This window comes from Oratosquilla oratoria, chromosome 12 (assembly GCF_046742065.1).
Source record: "Oratosquilla oratoria isolate Oo_2021 chromosome 12, ASM4674206v1, whole genome shotgun sequence".
In the NCBI taxonomy this organism is placed as follows: Eukaryota; Metazoa; Arthropoda; class Malacostraca; order Stomatopoda; family Squillidae; genus Oratosquilla; species Oratosquilla oratoria.
The window spans coordinates 39,179,673-39,190,717 of record NC_134788.1 but is presented as its reverse complement, the minus strand read 5'-3'; positions in this window follow the sequence as shown (position 1 = coordinate 39,190,717).

The following is an 11,045-nucleotide window of genomic DNA, read 5'->3' as shown; positions in this document are numbered from 1 at the left end:
CAGGTCACTGAATAATGCAGAAAACCGAAGTGGAGGGGATGTGGGGGGAGGGAGAGAAACGGCCACAGATGAAAAAGTCGTCTTTACAATTGCACAAACACTTTGTGAACCGGTAATGCATTTTATCATTATCATTTGGTACGGTCCATCGTTGCATGTGCTTAGAGTATATAATACTGCGTTTCTTGGCATAAAATCAATTTTGTAGATGTACAAGGGGAGAAACTTTCAATTGAACAAGTCTTAACATATCGTTGAAACTGCATGTATTAACATGATGAGGACTTCTCTTGTCCACTACATACAAACATTCACTAGGAAAAAAAAAAAAAGATGCATATCTTGAATTTAGCTGGAGTTTGTCTACTACTAGATGGTGAAATCTTAACATATCTTTTATGAGTGGAAATGCATATCTAGATTCAGTGTAGACGACTCGCAAGACACCTAGACCAACCCAGCCATATCAACTCTGCTGCCCAGAAGCAACCAAGCCAGTCTTCCAGCTGTATTATACGGTTCATCGTTGTCATATACATATTTTTTATCTCTCTTAGCAGCGGCAGATGCTTTTTGTCCATTCGGTTGATCTTTGCTTCCTAAATAGCAAAAGTGAAGAAGAATTTGGGATAAAGCGTTCTAAACTTCGCACAAAATATCGATATTGTCTTTTAAGATGTAACGGTTACCTAGTACGTGTAGTGTGGCATAACACATGCATTGTATGCATACACATAATGCATAGGAACAATTTAATTTGTAAAATGCAACAAATTCGCTAGAGAAATATTCACATTCTGTTGGAAATAGATGTCTGGTGCGTAATAGAATCGGTAGTTGCCCGTCAACAAACACCGAAGGCAGTGGAAACCAGCTGATATTAAATTTATGGAGTAAATACGAGATTTTTGTCATGGTCGACTTTCTTTTTTCACAATGTCTTCCTTTTGTTTTATGTTGTGTTTGGAGATATTTCGTGAATTACAACGCAGATATTAGGAAAAGTCATTTTCATGTTCACACTAGAAGATTTTTTGTTAAACACTGACATCCGTTGATTTACATAGTTGCCCGTTTGAAGCAACATAAACTGAACTTTATTAAAACTAACTGAAATGAAAACCAGTTGTTACAGCATATCATTTACTAGAAAAATGAAGAACGGTAGTGTTGGTTGTGCAATAGAAACTGCTCATAAGTAGCGAAATACCGCTAATTGGCGGGATCAGACCATGTTTGATCGCTAGGCAGTTTAAGGGGTAGACATTGAGAATCCCTCTTTTCCATTTGGGAATCGGGAAACATCGGCGTCACTCTAATCTTGGAAAATATGTTAATATGTACATAGGGTAGTTGATATCTTGGACAACACACGTATTCACAGGAACTATGCACTTTATGTGAAAATGTTTAGTATTTGTTTTTTGTATCAAAGCATGCCAATGTATTCAGGCAGACAGCAAGGGTAGGGCCTTGAGGAATAATACGTAATATAAAACTCAAGTCACATCAATATAAAAGAAAAATAAACGTTTGAATTCACATGCCAGCTGGCTTAATGCGTAATCATTATATGAACTTGGCATGTACAGTCCAATTGTGTATGTGGGAGGGATGTATCCCCGGCGTTCTTGTTACACGTAGATGTAAGGACTTTCTACCCGTCTCATCGTCAAATAATAATAATAATAATGATAATAATACTATCTCGACTCTGTATGTCAGCTTTGACGGGGGAATGTGAAATGTGTTCACCGTGGATTTGTGTGGATGATGCAACGGTCGCCATATTAACTGTTGAGATTGGACCATTTGAATGTCGAATGTTTCTTTTTTATTTTTATTTGATTTTGTGTGGGTTGTTTGGCCATTTGCTCTTTGGAAGATGGAGAAAATGTTAAATCTACGATGGCACAGTCTCACACCAGCCCATACAATGCATTGCTCACAAAAAAAAAAAAGTAAAAAAAAAAAAAAAAAAAATGGCAACGTGTGTTCCGTGTCTTGTTGCTGTACAGAATTAATCAAATCGTAGTTCGGATACATCTGCGTAGATGTTCTTCCTGTATGCTCTAGGAATTTAGGAAGGTTTTCTATGTACAGTTAGTATAAATAAGCATTGGTAATGATTGCTCTTGTAAGGGATAATGGGTCTGGGGTGGGGTGGGGGGCCGCATGGATTGTTTACATTCCAGAACATTCCTACGTTTACTTTGTTCTTCTCTCTCCTCCTCCTCCTCCTCTTTCTTCTTCCTCTTCGTCATCTGTTTCTTCTTCATCATCTCCTTCGTCTTCTTTTTCCTTTTCATCAACTTCTCCTCCTCCTCCTCCTCCTCCTCCTCCTCCTGCAGCACCTTCTTCTTTGTAAAAATTAGAGGAATGTCGTGCCATTCCGAGTAGGTTTGTTATTATTATTATTATTTTTCCAAAAAGCCATGACATGTTTAGTTGTGATTATTTCAAATTCCAAGAACCAAACCGAACCTGTTGCAGATTTCGTTATCCGTTGTGGTGTTTACGAACAAGTTATGGTTTGCAATATGTCGACTGTTTGTTGTTTTAGAAAGGATATTTTGATGACTATATGGATGAGAAATACATTTCTTATTTTATATTTCTTGCACACACACACACGCACATATAAACCAACCAGCTCATTCTAATATGGAAATGCTTATTTACCTATGCTAACAGCTATTTCTAAGTATATTTGCAATATATATTTTTTCTATAAGCTATGTTCAAACAAGTTTCACTCGGCCAGTATTGTAATAAATGTGACATCTTCTAAATTCACATCCACGGACAAATTCGCAAATTTAAGTTTTGTTTGAGAAATTAGATGTTGCCATATCACTGGATGATGTGTTTGTGTATGAAATTGAAGAACCAATTCAACAATTTTAATAACGAAATTATATTAATGTAATTATATATATATATATATATATATATATATATATATATATATATATATATATATATTACACGCATACATATCCAAATAATCGAACGTATCATGTGTATGTATACGTTTTCTATTGTAAACAAAACATTTGGTACAAGTAGTTCTCATTATATTCATTTTATTACACTGGTTAGGAGATTGTTCCTGTGAAATGCTGGTTTTCAAACAGGACGTTCGTACATTATACACTTCAAACATATCTGAGCGAAAGCATATCAATGATTTCGATATTTGAACGAAATTTTGTATTTTTTCGTTTGTATGGGAATATAATACGCACCAGGTATTGTCGCATTTTTTTCTTCATTGTAGATAGTCGCAATTATATATATATATATATATATGTATATATATATATATATATATATGTATATATATATGTATGTATATACTTACACACACATTTTATATGTATGTATGCATGTGTTTTGTATCTTCCCAGCATCTTTCTACGGGCAGTGGGGAATTGTGTTATGGCGGCTTGGACATATTTTGCAGAAAGCTCATTGTATTTACACTCAACGACTCGCCTGTCGCAGTTGTTATTTCCGTGCTCTCATTGAGGCGACGACAGTTGAGTTTTTATTTTTTACGTACCACAGAATATTCCAGATGGGCAGATTGGTAAGAAGTAGTGTCGGTCAGTTTCAGTACTGACTAGTCTTTGTTACGGCATCGATACACTTGGTAAAACACATACACGTCCGTATAACATTCCACACACAAATTTGATACGTACCTAGGTACACCCCGTGTACGTTTATATTCCCAAGTGAATTTACATTTACACAGGTACACAAATGTGTGACCATTTGAATTTTTTTGTCTTGATCGTTTTGTCTGTCCCCGTATTTGAAATCTGAAGCTTTTATTTGTCAATAAACATTCCCTAAGGAACCATTGCTATCGTGTAAAATTTATTAGTTTTTTATTGGTTAATATATGAATATATTTATTGTTTTGAATCATATATTTATACTTTCTTGTTTGTTTTTCTTTGTAAGTACTAATTGTTACATATTATGATGAAAAGGATCTTTTAGTTAATTTTAACTTAAGCAATAACTTAGTCTTGTATATCCCACTCTATGACACACACACACACACTCAACTTGTTTATTATATTATGTGAGGCTGTGTCTCTGTGCATGTAGCAATTGCTGACACGACACTCGCATAACGTTTATAATTCTTCTCGCTAAACTGTACACAGCGCAGGCAAACATACACCCAGTATGTTCAAGTGCTGTATTATATGTCTTTTTCCATTAACTCGCAATGGTGAATGTGTTAGAACAAGCAGACTTATTTTGTATATTTTATATTGACTACTGTTGAAACTTTTATGTTGAAATGATAATAAATGCAGTTATTGTGATTTGTCGTTTACTTACCCATAATGCCTCGACTTATTGTTTGAATTCTGCAAGTCGACATTAGCGACTTCTTTGCAACGTAAATGAACTGTTGCCTTATCATTATTGTTAACGTTTCATTATTTTGGTGTCTCATTTATATATATTATATATATACATATATATATATACATATATATATATATATATATATATATATATATATATATATATATATATATATATATTGAGTGGAAGGGTGGTGAGGTAAACACCAGGAACCTAACCTTTGTGATTTGAGTGATTGGAACAGGGTCGTTGCTCCGAGGGAAACCGATCTCAACGAAAAATTGAATAGGTTAAACGGGATAGAACAGGATATTCAGTTCACAATGGAGCATGAAGAAAATAATAGATTGGCCTTCCTGGACACGGTGATTTGGAGAAAAGGGAATAAGACCGCATTCTCAGTTTATAGGAAAAGCACCAGCAAGGATGACATCGTACATATTTACTCGGCCCACAACGACAGATTTAAAAGTGGAATTGTCATTGGTTTCTTCGTGAGAGCTTTCCGAATATGTAGTGAGGAATTCCTCCAGGAAGAGATCAATCACATTTTGGATATTTTCAAAAAACTACGATATCCAGAAGGTCTTTTACACAGGTTAAGGGAGAAGGCCCTAAGAATAAGTTAAAGAAGCAGAGGGGATAAAAGAGGAGAGAGTGAGGGTGACAGTGGTGGGTTTTTGTCCGTCCCCAACTCAAGACGCGCGAGTGAAATGGAACAGTTGTTCACCCGAGCAGGGCTAAAAATTGCGTTCGGTACTGGTACCAGGATAGGAGAGATTGTGAGGAGTAAGAACAATAGTAAAGCCGATGCAGTAGAGAACAGCTTGATTTACACAATTCCATGTAAAAGCTGTCCCATTAGTTATTTCGGAGAAACCAGCAGAGGGATAAAGAAACGTACCTATGAACACAAAAGCGACATCAGAGCTCACAGAACATCAAATTCGTTAGTGGTCCACCTTGACAACTTTGGCCACCTACCAGATTGGGAAAGAACAGAGGTGCTGCATAAAGGTCTAACAAAACAGAGAAGAAAAGTAATTGAGGCAGCCTATATCAATTTACATCCATGTAGCAACCACCGTGATGGATTTGTAAAGTTGGCGAGAGTAACGGCCAGCTTGGTTATTCGTGATGCCAAACGGGGGTGCATGAGGAGCGAAGACGAACGGGGAGGAACGGGTTAAGCTGTGGGTATATAAGCTGTCAATTATTTGTTTGTGTACACTCTGAGGAAGTCCTTTCAGGACGAAACGTTAGAAATAAAAACTCCAACGGTTCCTGGTGTTTACCTCACCACCCTTCCACTCATTCTGTCCTACGTACTTCAACATATATATATATATATATATATATATATATATATATATATATATATATATATATATATATATATATATATATATATATGTATATATATATATTATCGTATTAACTATTGTGTTATATCCATCTCTACTGATATCACTGTTGTTGTTAAAGCAATATCACACTCTCCGACTGTCAGAACATTTTCATCTCGTAGCTTCCGGAATGACATTCTATGTAAATTGCTGACAAAACAAAATAGTTTTCCAAAATGATTTTACGGCAGAAAAAGTTCAGGAGGTGGGAGGTACTGCTAATTAAAAGGAGGTTGGTGGAAAAGGAGCGTTCGATTAATATTGCTGTCAGTGTTCTGTAAATCCAATTTAACATTTGTCGCCGGCTAAGGGAAAGCCTCTGGGTCGGAACTTTTTTAATAATAATGATGATAAAAATAAAAATAAAAATAAAATATAGGAAACAAATATCATGCCCCCGCCTTCACACTAATCAAGGGACTGCAAGTAACGGCCATTTCAAATAGACGACGACGATGACGTCGACATCACACTTCACCTCTCAACCACCAATACCGCAATAAACTGTTAGTCAGTTTCCCGCCTAGAGATGCAACTAAAAAAAAAAAAAAAAAAAAAGTGCTGTTTAATTTTTTTTTAACCTTGACAAAATAATAATTTCATTTTCGTTTTTTTATATATTTTGTTTTGAAATAACTCTGCAAGGAAAAGAAAACATATTACAATGTTTTTTCTATGTTAGAATATCAAATAAATAAATATACCACTCACTTAAGGTTTTCTATGGTGTTAGGGCACTTCCATTTTCTGTGGTTTCATGTTTTGATGTGTTTTATTTATTTTACAATGTACAGTTGCCCCACTTAGTTTTGGCACAGTTTTAAAAATGTTTCGGACAAGAATAGCAACTCGACCGGTATTTTTTTTTTTGTTTTATCATTATTATTACATTTTCGTGTCTGTTCATTTACATGTTTTTTTCTTTTCATTTTTCTTTGCTAAATAGTAACTACCTTAAAAAATGTGCCAGCGAAATACTCAAAATGGTGTAGCAGACAACACATTTTTCTTGACTTACTAATGACATCTATCACTCTTATTTGACAAGTAATACGATTAATATACATTGCAGGGGAGAGAGAGAGAACGCAGGAATCCGTTCACGTAGTGGTCAATAGTAGACTAACAACCAGCTTCAAGCTGTGAGTGGTGTTGAGTGCACTGACAAACTAACCAAAACAAACTGGTATACGTATAAGTTATGTTATAACCTCACTATTAAACAAATTATTTTCATTTATTCAGCAGAGGGCTTGTGATTCAATTATGTTATGGTAATTGTGATGCAAAAAAAAAAAATGTTTTTAATCACGTTTTTTTTTATAAAAAAAATGTTTTTTATGATTTTTAATCTCGTCCAAATTTGTTCAGATATAATATTTAGTATGTAAAAACAGGTGGAAGTATGTTATTCATTCCTCCACATATGTACATCTATCTTATTCAAAGAGGCATTAGACAGAGTGTAAAGATAAATAAGTAGTTGACCATATAAAGTCACTGTCAGATGCTGCAAGCCTGCAACAAGTGTAGATACTGTATATGGGACAGTATGGCTACTGGCTGGCTACCTTACAAAATTTACCTTTTATCTTAGCAAACTCTTCAAAGATTAAACACTCCAATTTCCCATAGTGACCCTGGACGTTGCCTAAACACAGATCCGCCACTTGGATTTAAAAAAGAAATCATAAAAAACAATTTCTTAATATAAAAAAACGCGATAAAAAAACGTTTCTTTTTTCATCTATATTCCCGCCAACACAATAAACATTGATAAATATGTAAATTCCATTAGTATATATATAAATATAAATATATATATATATACAAACACATATATATATATATATATATATATATTTATATATATATATACATATATATATATATGTTTCATCGTAGGAAGTTAATAGAAAACGGAACGAGAAAACAAATGCAAATATCACTTAAATCTCATTTACCACACCTGCAAAGTCGTTAACAAATCCTACTTGAATATTTGCACTGCGATTTTATTCAGCTGAGGGGAAACCCGCTCTGTTCAGCACGAGGTCCTGCTCGGAGCCGAATGAAATAATTTTGCGACGTTCACAATTTGCTTACGCACGGTGTTAGGATAGCGATAAGCGTCTCACTATTTTTCATCGCTATCCTAACACCGTGCGTAAGCAAATTGTGAACGTTAAAAAAAAAAAAAAAAAAAAAAAAAAAACCGAAGGAAGTAGAGTCATCTAGTATTTATTGTTTGCCCTGCCAAGATTGTGATTTGGTTTACTTGGGTCAAACCGGGAGAGATTTGAACACTAGATTGGCAGAACATAAAAGGTCAATTAGGTATGGGCAAGAAAATTCGGCTGTATTTCTTCATGTCAAAAATAAGAATCATTCTTTCGACTGGGGTAAGGCCAGATTAGTGTTCAAGTCCCACTGCGGTTTCAGGAGAAAAACAGTTGAATCAGCATTAATTGAGGAATGCCCCAATATTAATATATCTAAAGGACAGTGGACTCCTGACATCATTTCACGAGCGGCAGTCAGCAGACTGGTACGGAGCTTACAACCCCCCTCACCTCACCCTCACCCTCCTCCGCCACCCCATTTTAGCCCGCGCCTGAGTAATGCCATCTGTCCGCATTCCTTTTCTTTTCTGTAGCTTATAAGTCCCCTCTGTTCCTCTGTCTTATGTACTTTCCTGAAGAGGGCTACAGTTGATAGTGGAAATATAGGAATCTTCTTTATTCGAAGTTCATTTTCTCCGACTGTGGGTTTTCCTGGATATATATATATATATATATATATATATATATATATATATATATATATATATATATATATATATATATATATGAAGACATCCTGACAAAAAAGTTTATTTACTAATGTCTTAATACAAAATGCCATCTCTGCTATCAAGAAAGTCTTGACACACACCAACGCGGACGACCTTCCTATTAATAAGAGAGACTATATAAAACTAATTGAAATGTGCTTCAAGTGTGCGTCTGTTTCCTTCAACGGGAAAACTTTTTACCAACACGAAGGTTTGCCTATGGGATCCCCTCTAAGTGCAGTAAACGCATGCCTCTTTATGGAGACACTTGAAAAAGAAGAATATATTAAGATAATCCCGAATAACAGCAAATGGTACAGGTACGTAGATGACTGTCTTCTCGTTCTCCCCAAAGACACCAACATTGATGACATCCTCTCACAACTCAACCAAGTCCATCCTAGGATTCAACTAATAGTAGAACACGAGGTTAATGGGTCCCTACCGTTCCTAGATACAGTTATCATTAGAGAAAATAGCACTGTCAAATTCAAAGTGTATAGGAAACCCACCCACAAAGATGACTATATTAGTTTTTTTCAGTGCTCACGACCAAAAGACCAAGACCGGCGTAGTCATGGGCTTTTTTCTCCGAGCACTCAGAATATGCAGCCCTGAATTCCTCCATGACGAAATACATCATGTCACCGAAACTTTCAGAAAACTTGGCTTCCCTACCGGTCTTCTCTCGTCCACCTTGAAGAAGGCCAAAGCTGTAAGGGAGAGGAATAACAAGGAAGAAAACAACATTAATTACGTAGTAGTTCCCACTTCTGATTTGGCCTGCACACTAAGTAAAGAATTAAGGCACTCTAACATCCGTTTCTCATGTGACGCAGGAAAGAAAATCGGGGACATCATTAAACCAAAGATGGAAAATAATAATACCAACAGTTTAGTTTATAGAATCCCTTGCTCAGGTTGTGAAAATGTGTATATTGGAGAAACATATAGGAGTTTGTCAACAAGACTCAAAGAACACAGAGCCGATGACCGTCACCACCGTGAAACCAGCGCGTTCGTGAACCATATAGATGAAAAAGGGCACCTACCAAAATGGGATGAAGCTGATGTATTACACAACAACCTCAGTAAGAAACAGGAAAATGGTAGAAGCCATATACATAGCCACAAATAAATGCACAAATAATAGAATAGGAGATATTAAATTATCAAAGATAACAGCATTACATGCAGCAACAGAGTGGAAAACAACAGGACATCTGTTCACTCGTAGCACCACACGGAGCGCCAGTCCGACCAACCCGCACGATTTCGTGCCCCCATGAATAGGAAGTGACCTTCCCTTACACACTCTTTCTCCTAATATTTTTGTATTTAATATCAGTTATTCTGTAATGCAAACCATTCTTTCTGAAGAAGCATCACTGTGCGAAACTAGTCAAGGAATAAACTCCTGTTCTACTTGTGTGTTTCCCTCTACTCCTCTTACATATATATATATATATATATATATATATATATATATATATATATATATATATGTGTGTGTGTGTGTGTGTGTGTGTGTGTGTGTGTGTGTGTGAAGATAGGAAAAGAAGTCACGGGTCTAGGTCCGAGTTTCTGCGTTTATTCCTGACCGGTTTCGCTTTATGCTACTTCAGAGGAAGCATAGAGCGAAGCCGGTCAGGAATAAACTCAGAAACTCGGAACTAGACCCGTGACTTCTTTTTCCACCTTCACACACACACACACACACACACACACACACACACACACACACACACACACACACACACACACACACACACACACACACACACACACACACCTTTGATGTCGAGATCAACCCATTTTTCATCTTCGTCTCCTCTACTCCCTACTTGGTAGTCTTGCAGCCATCTTGGAGGCTGTCTGTTGCGCTGCGGTCGTCGGGGCGTCGCTCCCCCACCCACTGTCGCGTCGTGACTCTCTTCCACATTTTCTCCGTCACTCACTACACGACGAAAATCCAAGATATGTCGCGGCACTCTCTCGAATAAGATGGTGTTCCGCGAATTTATCTCCATTACGAACCCACCTCGTCCACTGTGACGTGCATTTACCATCCCTTGGCTCCACCCATAGCTCCTCCCCCAGCTGTGCTGAGGCAGGGCCTTCTTTAGTAACACTGGCTCTACCCGGGGATGTCGCCAATCATATTTAAATAAGGTTCTCTGTGGAATCGAGTCATCATCTTGGCCTGACCTAGGGCACATGTTATACCAGAAGACTGCCTCCATGGGTGGCATTAGTGCCCTCTCGGCGATGGACTGAATCGAGTGATGGTGTCGTTCTACTATTCCATTTCCGCTTGGCCGGTAAGCAGCCCTAAAGAAACGTCTCGTGCTCCACTTGTCCATCATTTCTTTCAGCGCTCCCGACCGAAACGCGGTGCTATTATCCATCAAGAC